Genomic DNA, 21,597 nt, shown 5'->3' with positions numbered 1-21,597 from the left:
TCTGCATCGCAGTTTTGTCAGTTTGTTTAGCTGGAAAAGCAGAAAACCACCTCCACAGTGAGGATGACAGGGGGAGAGGCGAAAGGCACAGACTCTGTTGCAGATTTGGGGAGAGGGGGAAACTAGGATTTGACCTGGGGCAGACAAGAACAGGACATTGGTGGCCACGACGGGCCGGGCTTGTCCTCGCCTGTGAGCCACAAGCCCAGGGGCCCGTGGAGGCCTCGAGCCACGTGTCAAGGCTCTTAGCCGCTCTCACATTATACCGTCGGTGGCTCCACGGCCCCACAAACCCACACGGTGGGACGGGAAGTGTCTACACCCACGAGCCGGGGCAAAGATGCCAGGTCTCCAGGGCAGCTCCCTCAAGTGGTGGGGGCCCACGGACACACCTGCCATGGAGCACTGGCATCTCGGGGACTCCAGGACCAAGAAGCCCACACCTCCAGAGTGGCCCCGACGGGACCCAAGGGCAGGACGCAAAGTGGCTTCATTGCCAGTCCGTGGTGCCCCCTGTCTGAGCTGCAGCAATGGGCCCCTTAGCTCGGCCGCATGTGCGTGCGTGGGACCAAGATGCAGGCTAAGTAAGACACATAACCGGGCGGCACCTAATCCCTCTGCCTGCGGCTCCAGTCCTCATCTTGGGGTCCAGGGACTGACCCAGCAGGGGTTCCCCGGTCAGCAGCCAGCCTGCTTCTCCCGCTCCACCTGCCCCTCCCCCAGCGTAGGCTCCATGTGTCTCTCAAAGAAATAAGTAAAATCTTTTTTTTTTTAAGATTTTATTTATTTATTCATGAGAGACACAGAGAGACACAGAGGCAGAGACACAGGCAGAGGGAGAAGCAGGGAGCCCGATGCAGGACTCGATCCCAGGTCTCCAGAATCACACCCTGGGCCAGAGGCAGGCACTAAACAGCTGAGCCACCCTGTGATCCCTAAATAAATACAATCTTTAAAAAAAAAAGCACGGACTCTGGGTTTTCACGTTGAGAACTTCTCGAAGGAGCATCCTTGTCATTGACTCAGAGCATGTCCCCGTCCAGGAGGTGCATGCTGCAGACAGGTGCGTGTGAGGCTGCAGAGGCAGCCAGGACTCGCATCCCCTGGCCGGATCCATGGAAGGTCCCCCGCGTCCTTCAGACGCAGCCCTAGGGAAAGGGGCTAACTAAGCACAGTGCTACGGATGCTTTTCATTCCTGCAGACTTGTTTCCATCACTACATTAAAAAAAAAAAAAAAAAAAAAACCTAGACCAAATTTACCTTCCTTCTTCCCTCTCCTCATCCATTGTTTTCTACGTTGGACCCAAAAAACATCCACACAGAAGAGGAGGAGAAAGAAGGGAACTCATTTACGTGCTTTTCAGATGTGGCCTGGCCCCACTGCACTCATCCTGCATCTGGAAATCAGAGCGTGAGGGTGTTAATTGCACTCATACGGCCGGGAAAGAACTGAAGCATTTCTTCTTCTAGGTCACATACATCATGCGAGGGCTCGAGATGCGAGCGTCTAGAGTCACGACATACAACCTCGACATTTCCTGCACGCCTGACGTAGAATCCTCTTACGGGCATTTCCTCCTGGCTCCCGCGTGCTCTTCAATACGATGAAAAAGAACACGGACAACAAAACATGTCACTTTAATACTGTCTTCAAATTATTCACAAGAAAGCAAGACCGTGGGACCCCGTTTTCGACTTTTCTAATGAAGGTGACCTAGAATCGTATGTCGAATCAAGACGAGTTATCGTTGAAAAAAGAAGTTGAAGTTCACAAAGTTCTCTGACATTTGAAAGGTGAAGTCAATCCGAGTTGAAGATGACGTGCTTTTAGGCATCAGTATGACGTTCAGCATTATTACATCTGCTTAACACACTTATCTTTGCACTGGGATGGCGATGCCTCCAAAACCGAAGGATGCCGTGACGCCATTTCCCATCTTTATCAAGGAGAAACGTCCTTCAGAGGCCAATTTATCCTGGACTCAATGATTTTTCTTTCCCCCTCAGAAGAAAGTACTCTGATGCTCATTTTTCTAAACCAAGAACATCCGTAAGTCATCAAGGAAGTGACTTCTGAGCCACTATCGTGAATATACACTAGCTGTGCACTCGATCAACCCCTACCTTGAAGATGAGATCTTGAAATGCACAAACTTGACAGGTAATTGAAGTCAACTGGCTCCGCATTCACCTAGTATGAAACGTAATGTGATTAAACACACGCAGAAAATCCCCTCAGGCCCTGGAAACAAGCTATAAAACGCTGAGGACCCCCCACGGACTAAAGCACGGTTGTAAAGGCGTAGGATTGAAAGGAAGGATGCACGTCGTACGTCACCGAAGGACGGTATTAGGGAAACATGATACTCGATGGTAGATTTCCATCCTGTCGTCAGATTCGAGTTGACCTCAGTAAAAATAGAAACACTAAGCAGCCAAGGCGAACAGCACAGATTGAACACAGAGATCTACAGCAGCGCAGCCTACAGGCTGAACTACTACCACGCTCACTCATCACTCTTCATCAACCCATAATTGTCTTAACATTAGAAGGCTGTGCCTCCACGTGATAAAATCACTCTCATCGCAGGCATTTCATTGGTGTCTTCCAACATCTCATACGGAGAGATGACGACTGAACTGAAGTCGCGGTGTGGATTATTTCCTGACTTCAAACAATCTCCCACGTCATACTCGGAACTCCGGGGCAGTTAACTATCTTTCTACAGAGCCCACTCCGATACTGAAGAGCCTAATATAAACTTTATTATTTTTTTAATTTTTTTCTAATATGAGCTTTTTAAGGGAAGAAAACAATCCTGATCAACAGAACAGCCGACATGCGGTGGAGACGTAGGCAGTGTCATTCCTCTTCCATATTGCCAGCCACACAACCAAAGCACGTGCACTACAATGTGGCTAGAAGCGGGTGGGATCAACGCGGACCATGACCCCAGCCCTGACGAGGCTCCCAGTGGCACATGGGCAGCCCTTACGCTTCCGACAGGAACGGCGAGCCGAGCACAGTCGATGGGCTCCAGCATCCCGCATGGTTTCAGGAGGACGGACGTCAAGGCCACAAGCTGAGTGTCTGGCTCGAGCGTATCTGTAGACGCCTTCTTAAAACAGAATGCTTCATTCCTTGGCGGCTGTGACGTGCGGTTATAAGAAAAACATACAATGAAATGATTGCTCTGAGTTGCGAAGCGAGGCAAGCAGGGCTTTCACGCTCCTGCCCTGATGCGAACACCCACAGGCCCGCAGCAGGTGAGCTGAGCCGGCTTTGGCCAACCACGCACACACCGGTGCAGGATGGGAGGTCGACAACACAGCTTGTTTGCACGCATCCTGAGTCTACCCCCCGGGTACTAGGAGCTCGTGATCAAGCTCTCTGGTGCACCCTGTGTCAGGGACGAGGGAGCAGGACTCAGGGTGGCACCCAAATTTGCCAATGACACCTTGTGCGTGGAGCCGCCGACAAGAGCCCACCGAGCACTCCATACCACGGAGAGAAGCCACACAGAAAAGCGAGATGACGGCATCTGCAGTTGTTCCCTAAACATCACCCAGCAAAGAAACGGGGACTCACCACGTTCAGAGTCCCAGGGATGACATTTTGCCGCATATAGCCCACAACCACGTGATGTGATGAGCCATCGCTCGCAGTCGGGCCCAGGAGATGCTGAGCGCCGTGGCCAACACAGGCACCCGTGCTTCCGACCCCCGAGGGCTCCCAGCGCGCGTGCCTCCTGAACACTGGACCTGAAGCTACGCGATCAACGGTGGCAAGGCCCCTCCTCGCACAGGAGAAGGAAAATACGACTCTGTACGTATATGCCCGGAAACTTATTTTCGCCAACTTCCGAAATCGCAGAACAAGTGAAAGTACAAATGAACGCACGTATACTCGCTCACCTAGCTTTACTAACTGCTTACGCTTTGCAAAAACGGCTTGCTTCGCCTCTGTGTGGACACACGCACGTAGACACACGTGCACCTACATGCGTACACTTTGGCTGCCTCACGAGATTCAGAAAGCACACGAAACGTGTTTGCGTATCATGATGCTTCACAGGGACGTGCAGAGATCATACCCGTGGTGCTCTAAACAGCCGCTCGTCCACAACAGGGACGTTTCCTCCAGAGGCACAACGCCGTCAGAGCAACCTCGCACACCAACACTCAATCCGTCGACTCACCGAGGACACAGTCCCTGAATAGCTGTCCCACCTGGTCTCCTTTACCCATCCAGGACCCGTTCCACATTCGGGTACCGCTGTTCTGTTCCTCCATCCTTGTAAATCTGGAGCAGCCCCTGACCTTTCTTGGCGTCCCATGACACTGACTATTTTGGAAGAATCCAGGTCAATCGTCTTTTACGAGGTGCTACACTCTGGGTTCGTTGACGCATCTCCTTGTGCACAGATTCCGGCGGAAGGCTTCGGGCAGGGACACGACACACAGGCGATTTCACGTCCCGGCGGCGGCTTATCAGAAGACACGTGCCACGAAGGTGCCCAGGCCCGGTGATCCCTCCGTCAAAGGTGCCATCTCCACACCGCTTGATCTTCTCTCACGATGGATCTGATGATGAACCATCTCTCATTCGCTTTTTCTGAGACACGCAGTCTCCATAATTTTGGGGGGGGGCTGGAATGATCTTAACCCTCAACGCCGCTTATTATCATGAGTATTTGCTGCCACAAAATATCCTTCCTAAGGATGTACAGTCCCCTTGAAAAATCTTTTCATTGTCACCAAAGGATTAAAAAGAATGACTATCCTGGTATATATTTAAAGCAGAATAAATCAAGAGACTGCTGGCAGGTCTTGTCAAATAACGTGATGTCTCACGAAAAGGAAATTTTTTTTTTTTAGGGTTTCATAAGAAAAGTTTAATTTCACTCAGCCTTTATTTAGGGGGGTAGGGAAAAGAAAAATATCAGAGATAAGATGAAAGTATTTTGTTGATGATCAACAACCCACTTAAGGACAGGGGAAAAGTTTAATATGTTGTATTCAAGAGCCCTGGATTTTATTTTGTTTTATTTTTTAATTTTTGAGCCCTGAGTTTTAAATTGTGAGGTACATTAAAGTACCCCGTGAGGATGGCTTTTCGTTGGTAAGATATAATGGATATTGTTATTAGGTATTTAGGCACAGATATTTTAGTCCCCACTGAAAGACTCCCACATCAGAACATTAAGAAAGAATAATGAATGTTGTATTAGTTTATCATGAATTAATCATGAGCCTTTTCAGCTGCATACTTCTAATTAGCTACTGAGTCTGTCAATTTTTTCTGAGCTCTTCTAGCTGGGTCCAAAGAATGTCCCCTCCAGACTAAAATGACACATGCACCACAAAAAAAAAAAAAAAAAAAAAAAAAAAAAGTACTCAAACTATCTCCCTGCAAAATGTACAGTTATTTTCTAGGGGAATAAAAATAAAACTCTTCTTAGCAGGTGCTTTCGGCTTTGAAAGCTATGTCGGAACTGGGAGCCAGCTCCTGCGTTAACAATCGAGAAAATAAATGATTCTTCAAAGCCCCAGAAAAAGTTTGTTTCTGAAACAGAGAAAAGGAACAAACGAGCCTTTTAAGGAACAAATTACAGAAATCACAATAGAAAATGACTCTGTTAAGCCGCTAAGCATTAAGCATGAACGCAAGCCAAGGCTTTAAGCCTCCTGGGACGTTTCCTCCAATAGGAGAATCCTCTGCTGTGGGGTTTCAATGTAATAGAAAAAAAAAATCCTAAAAGGTCTTTCTCTCTTTGTTCTCTTTAATTCTTATTCTAAGGCAGATCCCTGAAAGTAAAACACCACTGAGTGTTGCAGGAAGAGAGAGATTAAGTGAGCGATGGGGTGGGGGTGGGGGTGGGGGTTCTGCACCTGAGGCCAGGGGCTAAGTGGAGCAGGGGCGGTGCAGAGCTGTGCGGGCAGGATGCAGGATGCAGCATGGGGAGCAGCACCCGGGCCTCCGCCCACCAGATGCCACCAGCAAAACTCCTCCAGGGTATGAGACCAAAAACGCCTCCCCACTTGCCAGACTGCCACCCCTGAGGGCAAGGTCGCCCTGCTGGAGGACTGCCTGCCTGCCATCAGCAACGCCACCGTCCACACTGCAGTTCTGGACACGGTTACATCTCTCGGCCTCCCAGCCTCCCAATTCCGCGCCTGTCACCTTCAGTGCCGGGATCACCCTGGTCATCACCGGCTCTGCCCTCCCAACAACATCACCCTTTACTTTTCAGTCACCCTGGGCACCCCCATTTTACAGGAGGAAACGAGGACACAGAGCGCTTACTCAGCTTCCCGGGGACACGAGGCCAACGGGACGAGAGCTGCGATCCCAATGCCAGGAACCTGTGAGCCCATGAGGTGGCTCTGTCTGTGGAGCCCTCCCAAGGCCACTGTGAACCCATACCTTCTCTCAAAGCGTCTCTGTGCACATTCCTCCAAGCCCGGTGCCCCACGGGACAGTGACATGGTCTCAGTGTCTAACAGCACCCACCCTGCAGACGGAGCCTCCCTGTCCCTCCTCACTCACCCCCACCAGGGGGAGGCGCTCCTCCTGCAGGAAGGGAGCTGGCCCGTCCCTCCTCATGCACCTCTACCAAGGGGAAGGTGCTCCTCTTGCAGGAAGGGAGCTGGCCTATCCCTCCTCACTCACCCCCACCAGGGGGAGGTGCTCCTCCTGCAGGAAGGGAGCTGGCCCGTCCCTCCCCACTCACCCCCACCAGGGGGAGGCGCTCCTCCTGCAGGAAGGGAGCTGGCCCGTCCCTCCCCACTCACCCCCACCAGGGGGAGGCGCTCCTCCTGCAGGAAGGGAGCTGGCCCGTCCCTCCTCACTCACCCCCACCAGGGGGAGGCGCTCCTCCTGCAGGACGGAACCCATCTGTCCCTCAGGTGTTGGAAGCAAAGCGGTTGAGATCAACAAGCAGAGCCATAAGCAGAACCGCTCCGCCACTAGTTGTAGGGCTGGCACTTCCAGAGTCACCTAGAGGTCTCAAAAATGCCTTACTTCATTTATAAAACCCCCACCCCACATTGCTTGCGTGTCCCCCACATGTGCTATGTACTTCTGCTGTCAGAGAGCGGGCACGGCCGTCCTTCGGGGCACCCTGCTTGTCTAGATATCATGTGTGCCCCACCCGATGCTCCTCTTGGGCAGACAGGACCTCTCGTGGGAAAGTCCCTTCCGAACAAAAGGGACGGACGGGCTCCACGTTCCCGTTGTCCCCACCACGCCAGATCCTCCACGACGCCACCCTAGAGCTCTCAGGTACTCACATGTGACTCAAGCAATGGTCACGGGGAGGCGAGCACCGGGGCCACAGGCAGTGGTAACACAGTGAAGGGACCTCGCGGGTACTTGCTCTACTCACACTGGTACCGACTCAAGCTCGTCGGGCGGTTGTCCTCAAAGATCGTCGCGTCCCGAGGCCACCGCGTGCGGGCACAGTGGCGGGAGAGGTTCTCAGCAGACGCAATCGAGGGGCCCCGGGCTCAGCCTGTGAGTTCATTCAAAGGAAGAAGAATCAGACGCTGCAAGGGCACACGCTGAAATGCTTCCGTGCAACAAGCCCCTTCTTCCTGGAGGATGTCCCTTCCCGCACGGCTCGTTCCACTCTCCGCCTAACCCCCACTTGCCTCCAGGCCTCGGCTGACTAGCCACCACCTCCGAGAAGCCCTCCTGATTACAAACACCAAACAAATGTATCCCCCCATGGCTAAGTGCCACAGCACCTGGTTCCCCTTGGGAGCCTTCATCTCTAGGTGCATAATGACGCATGTAGGTGGTTTCTTCTTATTTGCTATGTGTCCTTCCCACAGGCTCTAAGGATCAAGAGCTCAGGGGCCACTTGTTCACCGCAGCAGCTCTCAGCAAGTATCTTCTGAACAGAGCTGGGCTTGCAAACGCTCACTCGCGGGACCATCCCTTCTCTGTTTTTATAACCAAGGGAGAACGTTTTTCACATTTTTAAATGGTTGAAAAAAGCAAACTTTGTGGCGTGTGAGGGGTGGATGAAATCCATATTTCAGTGTCCACAAAGACGGTGTGCTAGAACACGACCACCCCACTCGGTGGCTTTATCATCAGTGGCTGCTTTTTTTAAAAATTTTTTTTTAATTTTTATTTATTTATGATAGTCAGAGAGAGAGAGAGAGAGAGAGAGAGAGAGAGGCAGAGACACAGGCAGAGGGAAAAGCAGGCTCCATGCCGGGAGCCCGATGTGGGATTCGATCCGGGGTCTCCAGGATCGCGCCCTGGGACAAAGGCAGGCGCCAAACCGCTAACCGCTGCACCACCCAGGGATCCCTCAGTGGCTGCTTCCACGCGGTCACGTCGGAGTTCACCAGCTGCACAAGAGCGTGTCTGGCTGCACAGCTGAAAATATTTACTGTCCGACTCTCCACAGAGAGTTCTTCGACCGTGCTCTCGAGTCCTGCCCGTGAAGGCGGACTTGAATCTACCCAAGTCTATGTATTTTTAGTTCGTTGGCATTTAGCATATGCCTTGAAACAACTATAAATCCATTGTTCAAGCTTTAAAACGTGAAGTATAATCCCACCCGTTAAGTCATATTCACAAGAGAATAGCACACTGGAAAAAATTACTATTCTGTGGATTTTTGTAAATACCGATCATGCTTTATGGAAGTTAAGCTTCCAACAACAATTTCTCAGGTTCAATCAGTGTCCCAGAAATGTTATTCTCCCCCCTCCTCACCCCAGAGATGGCATTTGAAACCGTAATCAATCTTCCAGCATGGCATTTCATGGCGGATTCTCGTTGAAACGGAATGCTGTGCTGTCAACACTGATCCTTAACCTCCCACTGCTGGGATGACAGAGCCAACGGGTAGGGTCATCTCTTCAGCCCACTCACCATGACATTGTTCAGCAAGACTAAGATCGTATGGACGTGGATTTGAACATCCGGGTGACTCCCCCTTGCGAGGCAGGAGAGATCCAAATCACCATTTTCCTTTCTCTTGCCCACTCCTTTTATTTACAGAAAATAGATTTTGAGGTAACAGCATGGAAACCCTTTGACCCATGTTAGATACTTTGTGCTTACTACCCCTGGGGAGTGATGAAGAAGAAGAAAGAAAGAAGAAGATGAAACAGATAGAAGGAGATTAAGTCACAATGCCTATCACAGCGGTATTACTGCAAGAAACCCCACCTGCAGAAGGGGAACAGCACAGGAAAATCTAAAGGCCCAGGCTCAAAGGACAGTTTTCAAAACAGTAGTGGAATCGTTCTCACCCAGTGGTGATTCCGCCCCACGGGGGTCATTAGGCAATGTCTATAGACATTGTTGGTTCTCACGATTGGGTAGGTACTACTGGCATCCAGTGGATAGGGACCAGAGATGCTGTTAAATATCGTATGATGCACCAGACAGCCCCTCAACAGAGAGAATCACCCACCCAGCCTTCCACCACAAAGAGTGTGCTGGTCCCCAAAGCCATCAAGTCAAGGTTTGGAAACTGCATGACCACTGGTCCAATAATCACTAAAGTGGGTGTGATCACAGAGGTAGGAAAAGAAGCTGGGAGGGGAGCGAGGGGTCACGTCCAGTTTCTACCAACAATCACACGCAGCAACAAGGTATGCATCAATGACGGTCCCACTGTTGTTAGGGTAAGTTACACAAAAATACGTCTATTTAGACATAACTTACAATCCAAGTTATAGTCACAGAACAAAACACTGAAGACCAAGAGGTGACATCTGCTTTATTATCAGGAACCCGCACGCTGATGAGTTGGTGAATTCACAAATCATAAGCATGCTTCATTACCCCTTCCTGTCTCTGTTTATCTATCACCATCGTAACTGTCATGTACTCGGTCATCGGTCCATCACTCTCCAGCCCCTCTCCATTCAGTTGTCTAAGACTGCAAACCACAACAGGGGTCTAAGGATGTAGTCGGCATCCACCAACCCCTGTCCTTGATTTCGAGATGTAAAAAGCCCTGGAAATTAGCAAATGTTTGAGAACTCCAAGTTGTACGTGGCAGCAAAACCCAACCTGAAGAGACTGGCGGTATCCGATTGTTATGTTAACCTACCAGCCTCTGCTACCGGCTGGGATGAAGCTGCTTTATTGTGACACCAGGCTTAATTACACTGGGAAACCGTCCAGAAGAGTTCAAGACACCTCACGAGTAGCAGTGAGGGGAAGGAGAGGAAGCGTCTCTCACCAGCGATGGTGGCCAAGTAGAATATAGTCGTATTCTACACACACAAGCCAAGTGTGAATACTCAGAGGACCGACTGAAGGGGTTTAAGAAGCTAATGGAAACCCACAGTGAAACAGTGAAAACCATCTTCTGAACACGAAGGAGTGGGATATGGTGTTGAGGACTCTGCAAGGAGAAGACCGTGGGGATGCCACAGCAAGCATCCTGACACCAAGTGAAGGCAGAGGTCACCTTCCCTGCCAGCTGCTCGTCGTGTTGGGAACGAATGGCTCTCAGCTAAGTGTCTCTTTGGGAACCGCTCTCAGCCAGAGAGAGCAGGGACCTTCCCCAAGGTGATGCCATTCCCCCACCTTCGATGTGGCTGGGCCCAAATGTGCACCCTCCTTTCTTCAAAGTGAGACAACTCTGAGGGCCATACCAGCTCCAGAGCTCCCTCCGAAACAGGCTGAGGTCTCTGTCGTGAGGGCATGACAACCCAACTTCTCCCTCTGCCTCATCTTCCTTACAAGTGTGGATCCTAAGAACTCCCACCGTCACCACCAAAACTCGCTTTGTCCCATAATCTATTTCCTGGGTCTCAACACAAAACAAGAGCTGATAAGAGCTTTAGTCCTCAATACATGTACAATATGATGAAACCGCCCCAGCTTCCCGCCAACCTACAACCCTAGGGAAACCCTCAAAAACGATGGGAGAGAGGTCTTCAAGCTCAGCCTGCTGGTCCCTAGGTGTGTCAATGCCTCAGGCAAAGGCAGGATAGAGCACTCACTGATTACAAAAACCAACAGCCAAGATGATTGCTATGTGGACTCAAGTTCTTGTCTCATCATCATGTGAAGAAGGACTTTCCAGAGAGTATTTTCTAAGTAATCCAAGGACCAGCATACCAGTAAGAAATATGCTGGCCTAGGTGCAAACCATGAAATAATAGAGTTTCTGGTGTTCCTGCTCACATAGTTCCTATGAAATGCAACGCCTTAGGTAAATAAATTTGCCAACCAACTTGATTCGCCTTGCCTTAGTTTTAGTTAGGCCACCTTCGGGCCTGCTCTGGATGGGACAGTTGCTTTAGGTACTTATTTGCTCTTTAATGTGAAATCTATGCTATGGCCTTTTGAGCAAGGAATTTTGCAAATAAACATTTTCTACAACTGTTTGCTACACTAATAAGCACAAGGATAATAGTGGTGTTAATGATCATAAACTTCTCAACAAGAGTGAAAAAAAAAATCCCACAGAACAAGTTTTGGCAAAGTATGACTTGTGAGCTAAACATAGCCCACTGCCTATTCTTGTAAATAAGGTGTTACTGGACACAGTCACGTCTATCCCTTCATATACCGTCTATGGCTACTTTTCCACTGCTAGCAAATGGGATCCTGAAAGCCGACAATACTTACCATGTGGCCCTATATGGAATGTGCTTGCCAACCCCTGACCTACATACGGTTGAAATGTGACCTGTTGATTGCTGGCCTCGGGAACCAGAGATGATGGTAGTTTAACAAGACAGATGACAATGAACGATGTCTTTTAGAGGCTTGTCTTTCACCATACCATTCATCTCTGGAGACTCTTATCCCCTAGCCTTGATCACATGGCTAACTACCACCTGATGAGAGCCCTATGGTGGCCCTAGAGTACCCTCTTCATGAAAGGTAATCAAGCATCCAGAGATCATGAACATACATTACAGGGACACATACAGATAACTGATTTATTTTGACTTGGCTGTATCCGATGTTCTTCTTAGAAATAAAATTATTCAGAGTATTGAGACTCTATTATCATACAGTTTCATTTATTATTACTATATTACTATAAAAATATAGTTTCAATGAACAATGACAGCACTTGTTGTCTTCATATACCCCATTTGGAGGGATAGTCATACATTTTTCTGCAGGAATACTAATGTGTTTGATTACTGAGTGCTGTCCCCACTTGATGAGGTGTGTTCCGTGACATACGGCAAAGGCATGTACTATCCTCATAAAATATGCATAATTCTGATTTCTAACATACATCAGGCTCTCAGGGCCACAGATAAGAAATTGTAGATGTATATGGATATTCAGCATACGCTGAAAGCTTGTGTTACCTGGTATCGTGGAAATACTGGGAGTTAATCAGAGTATCAAGATATCACTCTATACATGAAGAACATCTGGATTATCCAACCAAATCAGACAGTTGCATTCCTAATTCAGAGGCCCCTTTCCTGCAGACACAAATTTTTAACTGGCAAAGTATAATGAAAAAGCAACAAAAACTATGTTGTATTTCCCATTTCACATGGTAGATGGACACTCAGTCATATTGCTAGCAGGCTAGGTTTATTTCAAGTCCATGATCCAAGATACTATGATTTTTAGTACTTGAGTCAAACTATAAAGTAGCGTTTATGCCTGAAATAGGGCCGAGTTTTATAGATTTATGACACAAAACAAATTCCTTAAATCAGATAACATAATAACGGTGACCCAATGGGGGAAATAATTATAATCATTGAATTGTCTCTTGTGCCATGGGGATGGTTTTAAATTTGCCAACCAACTTGATTTGCCTTGCCTTAGTTTTAGTTCGGCCACCTTCGGGCCTGCTCTGGAAGGGACAGTTGCTATTGTTTTCAGTCTATACAAAGGGTATTATAATTTTCACAGGCTTAGTTGGCAATTTGACATTTCTAAAAAATAAATGGGAGAATATTGGAATCAACTATTCTCATCCATGCGCTATATAAAGGAAACTTCTCCAGTAGCCAAAATCCACTGTAGATGCAATGAACAGGTCCTGTAATATGCTGTATATCAGAGGTCGTAGAAAAACCTCAACTATGGAAACCAAGCCTAGCAAGATACCAATTCCAGGGCTATGACTTTATTAACTGTGGAATAACTCAACTGATCTTGGGTGAGTGATTTTGTCCCTCTGAGTCACAGCACTTGGTGGCAATGGGGGTGACGGTTACATCTCCTCTCCCTAAACTGAGTATATGATTTTCCATATCTTTGTATTTGCATTGTTCTAAAGGTTGTGTATAGCAGCAGACAGAGGGGGGTTTCATAAAATGTTTGCTGGATTTATATCTTAAATTCATTGTATTACCCCCCGCCCTCCTCCCCTTCCACCACCCCTAGTTCGTTTCCCAGAGTTAGGAGTCTTTATGTTCTGTCTTCTTTTCTGATATTTCCCACACATTTCTTTGGAGATTACTCTTGAGGAACTATGAATAGTAGTCTGGGTAATCATAAGTTCAACACAGAACTGGAAATGAGGAGCTGTGAGAAAGGATTTCTTATATATTTCTTATAAATATCAACCTATTTAAAAAAGGCAGTAAGATAACATATATACAGTTGTCAGCAATCCCTGCCATGCCTTGGCATGGAGATGAATGACTCTAAATTCTGTCTCCATTGTCACATGGACTTCCTCTTATATGTCTGCACATCATCCTCCTTCCATAGATGTCTGTCTAGTAGTCTCATTATAAGGACACCAGTCATCTTGGATTGGAGCCCATCTCACTCCACTATGACCACACCATAACTTCACAAGTATTTATTTACATCTGCAATGACTCTATTTCCAAATAACGTCATATGCTGAGGTTCCAGGAATAACGTGGTTTGGAGGAATCACTACTCAGCCTACTACAAGCAGCCTTCTTTAGGAATGGAGGTGTGTCGGCAGCAGGCAGATATCTGGTCTGACTATAGGCCCTTCCCCCCAACGAAAGCTTCTCAGGACAACATGGGGAAAGCGTCCTGCAGTTTGGTGTTACTGCATATCTGAAAAATGCATGATCTGACCTGCTCAAGTCCAAGGTGACCACAGATTGGCCCCTAACAACACAGGGATCAAACCCTGTCCAGAGACAAAAGGAGCCATTGCAGACAATTGGCATGAAGGCAAACACAGCTCAGCCACAACAGCGGGGTGCACAGAAGACATGTAGGAGATACCCCTGAAGCACCAGGTTCTGGTGAGCAGGGGACACTGCACTACAGTGTGCTACAGGATCTCTTTTACATAAGGTGACTACTTTCGAGAGCAGGAGACACAGGTGACTTTCCTAACACACCAAGAAACGTGCAGAGAATTAGAGAAACCGAGGAGACAAATGAAGAAACAGCACAAAATCCTAGCAAGAAAGCTAAGCAAAACTGAGATAAGCAATATGCTTGGTAGAGAATTAAAAATGATCTCGGTAGCACCCTCAACGAGACAGAAAATATAAAAATGAACCAATCAGAGATGAAGAACTCAAGAACTGAAATTAGAAACACACAAGACGAAATAAATATTAGACTAGAGGAAGCAGAAGAATGAATCAGTGAGCTGGTGGACAGAGTAATGGAAAGCAATCAAACTGAGTGAGTGAGAGAAAAATAATAATAAAAAATGAAAACAGACTAAGGCAAACAAAAGTTAAACCAGAAACCAGCCATATGAGTGAGATATGTTAAAGGGGACTCTTTGAGCAGAAAGGAAAGGCCACAAGTAAGAAGAGTGGGAAGCACAAAAGCTGTAAAATTAAGTATATCCATAAAAGTCAGTCAAGGGATTCACAGAATAAAAGGATGTAAAGTATGACACCATATACCTAAAATGTGGCTGACAGAAGAGTAAAGAATAGATATAAACCTAAACATCCATCAATTTACTATATGCATAAGATGTTATATATAAACCTAATGATAACCACAAATCAAAACCAGAATAGATACACAAAAAATTAAGTACATCACTAAAGAGAGCCAGCAAGCCCTGAGAGGAACTCTCAGAAAGAAGGAACAGACAAAAACTATAAAAAGAACTATAAAACAAGCAACAAACGGTAATTAGTACATACCTATCAATAATTACTTGCAATGAGAATGGACTGAATGCTGCAATCAAGGCGTAGGGTGATGGAATGGATAAAAAAGCAAGACCTATCTATATGTTGCCTACAAGACTTATGTCAGATCCAAAGATAGAAGCACATCAAAAGTGAAGGATGGAAAAGCATCTATCAAACGGAAGTGAAAGGAGAGCCAAGGTAGCAGTAGTTATACCAGAAAAAAAAAAATACATTTTAAGACAAAGACTGTAACAAGAGACGAAGAAAGTGCAATTGTAAAGGGAATAATTCAAGGAAAGGGTATAATAATTCTAAATATTCATGTACCCTGCACCCAACATGGGAGCACCCAAATATATAAAGCAGCTATATAAAGTATATATATAAATATATATTTTAATATATATATAAAGTAACAAATATAAAGGAAGTAAGCCATAGTAATACAATAAGAATAGGGAACTTTAACATCCCACTTACATTAATGGATAGGTCATCCAAGTTGAGAATCAAGAAGGAAAGAGTAGCTTCGAATGACACGCTGAACCAGATAGATCTAAGAGACATATTCACAACATTTCACCCTAAAACAGCAGAACACACCTATCTTTCCAAGTGCACACAGAACATTCTCCAGAAGAGGTCACAAATCATGCCACAAGAAAAGTCTCAACACGTTTATCAAAATAACGTCTCAACACCACATCAGAATAAAAAGCTTCTGCTCAGCAGAGGAAACCATCAACAGAACGAAAAGCAACCTCCTGAAAGGGAAAAGATTATTATAAATGATTTGTCCAATAAACGGTTAGTATCCAAAATATATAAAGAACTTATACAACTCAACACACAAATAAACAGAAAATCCAACTTTATAAAATGGGCACAAGACACGAATAGACATTTCTCCAAAGATGACATCCGGATGGCCAACACACACGCAGGAAGATGCTCAACATCATTCATCAGCGGGGAAGTGCGTATCAAAACCACAGCGAGGTATCAGCTCACACCTGATCAGGATGGCTACAATCAGAAACACACGAAAGGAGTGTCGGTGAAGATGTGGAGAAAAACCCTATACACTGTTGGTGGGAATGCAACCTGGTGCGGCCACTGCGGAGGTTCCTCCAAAAATTAAAAATAGAATTACCATGTGATTTAGTGATTCCACTACTTGGTATTTACTCAAAAAATATTAAAAGACAAATTTGTTTTATTTTATTTTATTTTATTTTATTTTATTTTTTTTAATAAATTAATTTTTATTGGTGTTCTATTTACCAACATACAGAATAACACCCAGTGCTCATCCCGTCAAGTGTCCCCCTCCGTGCCCATCACCCATTCACCCCCACCCCCCTAAAAGACAAATTTGAAAAGACAACATGCACCTCAATGTTTATTGTAGCATTATTCACAACAGCTAAATTATAGAAGCAACTCAACTACCCATTGGTAGATGAAAATGAGGGATAAAGAAGATGTAGTGTGTGTGCATGCGTGTGCATGCCTATGGTGGAATAAGAAACAGATTCTAGGGACGCCTGCGTAGCTCAGCAGTTGAGCGTCTGCCTTTGGCTCAAGGTGTGATCCTGGAGTCCCAGGATCGAGTCCCACATTGGGCTCCCTGCATGGAGCCTGCTTCTTTCTCTGTCTATGTCTCTGCCTCTCTCTCTCTCTGTATCTCTCATGAATAAATAAATAAAACCTTAAAAAAAAAAAGAAACAGATTCTAAACTCTACAGAAGAAACTGATGGTCATCAGAGGGGAGGCAGGTGGCAGGGGGATGGGTGAAAGAGGTGATGGGGATGAAGGAATGCACTTGTGATGAGCACTGGATGCTGGATGGGAGCGCTGAATCACTACACTTTATACCTGAAACTATTATAATGCTGTAGGTTAACTGCATTAAAATAATAATAATACAAAAAAAAAGAAGAAAAAGAAAAAAAGAATAGATGGGTGTCCCTAGTTCTCCCTCCTACAGCCCAGGGAGGCAGGGAAAGGGAGGGCAAGTGGAGCTGACCCAGAATTTACCTATTTTTCTCATGCCCGCAGGCTGTCACATATCTCATGGCCTCATTTCTACTGTTTGTCAAACCAGCATCCACCAACACACCCCAGAGAGCTCATACAACCCACAGGCATTCATTATTGTTCCAACCACACTCCTATCCAGCATCCCACCCAGCCCTCTGGTAACAGGTGGTGCGACTGAGAAGACAATCTCTCCTGGTGACCGGTAAAAAGACCTGACGGGTCAAAGGCCAGAACTAACACTAGTCGTGACCGTAGTCATGTACACTGGTACAAAAGCTATCCCGCAGGCCTGCAGGGAGCTTCAGGTTGGAGTTACCCCATACAAGGAATAGTCATCCCGTGGTGGGGTCAGGGAGGGGATGCCGGGCAATGGGCACCGGAGGGCACATTATCAATACTGGTCAACACGTCCTATGCGCGACAGTTGTCCTTGGCTTCCTTTCAGTTAGTCCCGACGGTTTCTGCGGCCCGCTGGGGGATGCGCTGGTGAATACCTGCCTCATGCAAGGCAGGGTCAAACAGTCGTCAACTTTACAGCTGGATAGATAAAGCCAATATGGCGAAATGTCAGCAGTTCCCAAATCTATGATCATCCGTATATCCCTCCTTTCAGTTACAAAGGATACACCAATGCTCATGCTTTCATCTGACATATAAATGGGGAAAATTCCGTACGCAACAGTTGAGTAGATCATCAAAACACAGAACCAACGTGTAACACAATTAATTATAATGGTTTCTTAAGAGGTCATCCGTCTGGCATCAACTCATAGGACAAACTTCATCTCAGCCATGACGGCGAGCTTCCGGACACCGCTGCTGGCTGGCTTGGAAGCCCGGTGATGACTCAATCAACCCGAAACGCCATGATGCTGGTGTGCGCTCATGTTCTACTGGGTGTCTGGTGGTGACGGTCAGGTGTGTGGCAGTGGACACTGGGCCATGGGTTAGGCAATTGCATCAGGGCACACCAGGGCACATCTTTGCCAATTCCCGCCCTTTATCAGATCACATCATGTGGCTGCCCATGTCAACGCCTCCTGGACAGCTAGCTTCCCAGACGGCTCCCTAAAACAGTGCCTGTCATTCTTCATCCTTACCCTTTCCTGGCCTGACATCACCCTATTCACAGGTGTTTTCATGAGGAGAGCATCACCAGACAGGTTTCCGTTTTACCTTGAGGACCCAACAGTTGGGAGACCGGTCTCTATAATCTTAACATTCGATGCTACACATGATGTTAAATTGAATTAATACCTGTAGGACTTTGAACATATAAATGGTCAAATACCATTTTTGTGCCTTTTACCATGGAATAGAGTCCCATATTCTTTGGTTGGTAGACATACTCGCCCCGCTGACTCACACCGGAAGGGCTTCCTTGGCGGACGTCAAACACCCCCTTCTCTACAGGCACAGGTGAATCAGGGCTTTGACAGACACGCCATCCATGACAAACGCCAGCTTTGGGCTGTGCTTGCTGGTACCGGGCTGATAAGTGGTGTCTGACTTATGAGGACAGTTTGTCAACTTTTGAGTGTGGGTTTTAAAAAGTGATTTAGAGGCAGATTCATAATTACTTGCTTTCGGTGTAAAATGATCAATCTTGGGTGGCTGGGGGGAATTTATGGCACATGCCAGCTCTTTCAGGTGAAGACTTTTATAAATTACCTAATACTTGATTTGCACCCCACCCCCCTAAAAGTGCGGCGTCATTCATTAAATTAACACCTGGATTTACAGGCAGCTGTAAACTCAGGACACTGGATCTCAGATTTTAGCCTGGGAGCTTTGGGGGACATGGGTGTTGTGGTTTGACCCCCAGGGACTGACTCTAGAACTGCAGTAACATTGGGAGTTAACACCCAAGGACCTGGATGGAGCCCATGGAGGGTGGGTGTCCCACCCAACGTCGCACATGCAGCAGCTGGAAGTACAGCACAACCCCACGTCTCTGCTATCCAACCAACACCACCTGCCTGGCCCTAAGGACCCGCGGAGCCTTGGCCAGTCATGACAGCACAAGGTGACTAATCTCTGGTACCATATGCTTGTCCAGAAGGGACTTTAACAGGTAGGAACACTGACTTTTCCTGCTTCATCCTCCACTGGGTTTAGAAACCAGAGACTCCGGGTCAGAATGCCTGTGCCATCCGCGGAGATCCAGTGATCCCCATAGGGCCACGTGGCCATCCCCGTTTGAGGACACCCTCTGGCTTGTGCCGTCCCTTTTTCAGAGTCGCTGGTCAGGGGACAACGTCTCTATTTTTTTTTATCGAAACGACTCTACACCCCAGGGCACCTGCCCAAGGACGCTGGTCATTGACTAATTACAGGTTTTAGAAGAGGACGGTCCCTTCTTCCCAAGGATCGCATCGTGGCCCGTCACCAGCCCATTCTTCCTTGTTTGTCACAGTTTCACAGCAATATTTGTATCCGGGGGATGAAGTTTCCGGAAAGAAAAGAGTTCAGCGGATACTCCGCTTTGCGCGGGGCAAGACTCCCCGCGGATGTCCGATGGCTGCCGTCCCGGATCCCCGCAGGTCGGGCCTCTCTGCCAACGGCTAGCTCTAGGCAGGAACTCATTATTCGCCGTCCGGGGCAGGCCTGCCGCTCCGTTGTATGTGCCCAAATCCCAGCATTTGGGACGCTTGCTCTCGAGAATCCCTACCCAAACAATCCCCCGGCGGCCTCCCACGTGCACATCTAACGTTTTGGGTTGTATTTACAAGGCTGCAATCTGCCTATGTGCAGTGCATTTCCCTTACTCGGATTCTTAGCTCTGTCTCTGGGGAGAAAAATCATAGATTTGCCCAGATGATAGCAGCTGGAGATGTACGAGTGACGGCGGATTCCTTGACGGGGGCGTTGACTTGCTTCAGGGAAAATCAGTCTTCAGGGCCCACGTGTGGGAAAGAATGCCAGAGGCATTTTGCCGGGAAAGAACCAGAGAGAAGGACAAAGCAGGAGCCACGGTACAAGAAGGGCGACGTGACTGCGCAGGAAGGCAGACAACAGGCCGGCAGGGCAAGCAGGGCTCACGGAGACACGCAGCACGCAGAGCTTTCCTTGCCCTTTCCCCGAGCCACTGAGATCTGGGTCTTTCTAGGACAATGATTATAGGGTTCGGCTGTAGAGTGAGGTCACCCGATGGCCGTCAACAACCCGAGGGCAGTACTCATGCGCCGTGGGTTCAAAGAAACTGGGTGACCCCTCGAGAAATGTGCCTTCTTGAACGCCTGCTCAGGCAGGGGAACGTCACGGGGAAGAGGACGCGGGCGTGAAGGCTCTCTGTGGGGTGATCAACGTGCTCTCGCGCTCACTTAGGGCGCTCCCAAGACTCTGTAACCTGATAAAAACCACCGGATCGTACGAGCGGGTGAATTAAATGACGTGGAAAATGTGCCTCCGCGCTGTAAACATGCCTTTTACCAACTCCGACTGCATTTTTTAAGACAAATATATTCCCTTTGACTAGAGTGCGTCCTCATGGGCCCCCGTCCACGGCATAAGGAGTTGCACCTTGTTTGATTCTTATTCTTTCTGCTGAATGTGAATGTGCAGACAGGACGGAATTTTCTCCCCAGGCTCCTGTGGGTCTACACTGTAGCATGTCACAGGCTTGCTGGGACCTGCTCTGGCAACGGGGATTCGGTGGGCCCTGCTGCCCTAACTAGCTTTGCCCTCAAGACGGATGCGTCCACACAGGCTGCTTCGTACGGTCTCCGTGGGCGGCGGGTGAAGGCTCCGAGGCTCTGCCCACTGGGCCGTCGAGCCGGGCAGGCAGCTTCCTGGGATGCCAGCAGGACAGCGGGCGGCTGCGGGACGCCTCGACTGGGAAGGAGCCTCACCAGCGTCTCTTTCGGCAGCGGAGCCAGGACAGTGAAGCAGCAGGCTGTGCAGACTCGGGGATAGGGTGGCTTGGAGGGACTGCAGATTTCGGGGGGCGGGGACACGCAGGATGCTGTTCATCATGCCTCTTTTTTTTTTTTAAGATGTTGTTTATTTGCGAGAGACACAGAGACACAGGCAGATGGAGAAGCCCGATGCAAGACTCGAACCCAGGACCCCGGGGTCACACCCTGAGCTGAACGCAGACGCTCAACCGCTGAGCCCCCCCGGGCGCCGTGCATCGCCCCTGTTGGAAATGTGCACACCTGATGCTCTCAGAGTTCACGGATACCCCAGCGTCATGAATAAATAAATAAAATCTTTAAAAAACAAAAAACAAAAAACACGAAATCCGGGGGATCCCTGGGTGGCTCAGCGGTTTAGCCCCTGCCTTCAGCCCAGGGCCTGATCCTGGAACCCCCGGATCGAGTCCCACGTCGGGCTCCCTGCATGGAGCCTGCTTCTCCCTCTGCCTGTGTCTCTGCCTCTCTCTCTCTCTCTCTCTCTGTCTTTCATGAATAAATAAATAATCTTAAAAAAATAAAATAAAAATAAAAAACACAAAATCCTAATTCTACGCAGATAGTTAAGTAAC

The 21,597-nt window shown here is 47.9% G+C and overlaps 1 protein-coding gene across 5 annotated transcripts in view; it reads right to left on the bottom strand.

Moving 5' to 3' along the window:
• Positions 1-21,597, bottom strand: part of STS (steroid sulfatase) — a 140,937-nt gene that overhangs the window by 96,168 nt on the left and 23,172 nt on the right. The window contains exon 2 of one of the 5 annotated variants that reach the window (XM_055337417.1): positions 7,295-7,515. The exons of the other annotated variants lie outside the window; for them this stretch is intronic. The gene's annotated coding sequence lies outside the window, so the exon portion shown is untranslated. The remainder of the gene's footprint in view (positions 1-7,294; positions 7,516-21,597) is intronic. 5 annotated transcript variants of the gene reach the window in all.

The sequence above is a fragment of the Nyctereutes procyonoides genome, unplaced genomic scaffold (genome assembly GCF_905146905.1).
Source record: "Nyctereutes procyonoides isolate TBG_1078 unplaced genomic scaffold, NYPRO_anot_genome, whole genome shotgun sequence".
Lineage (NCBI taxonomy): Eukaryota > Metazoa > Chordata > Mammalia > Carnivora > Canidae > Nyctereutes > Nyctereutes procyonoides.
This window is presented reverse-complemented; position numbering and strand designations above follow the sequence as displayed.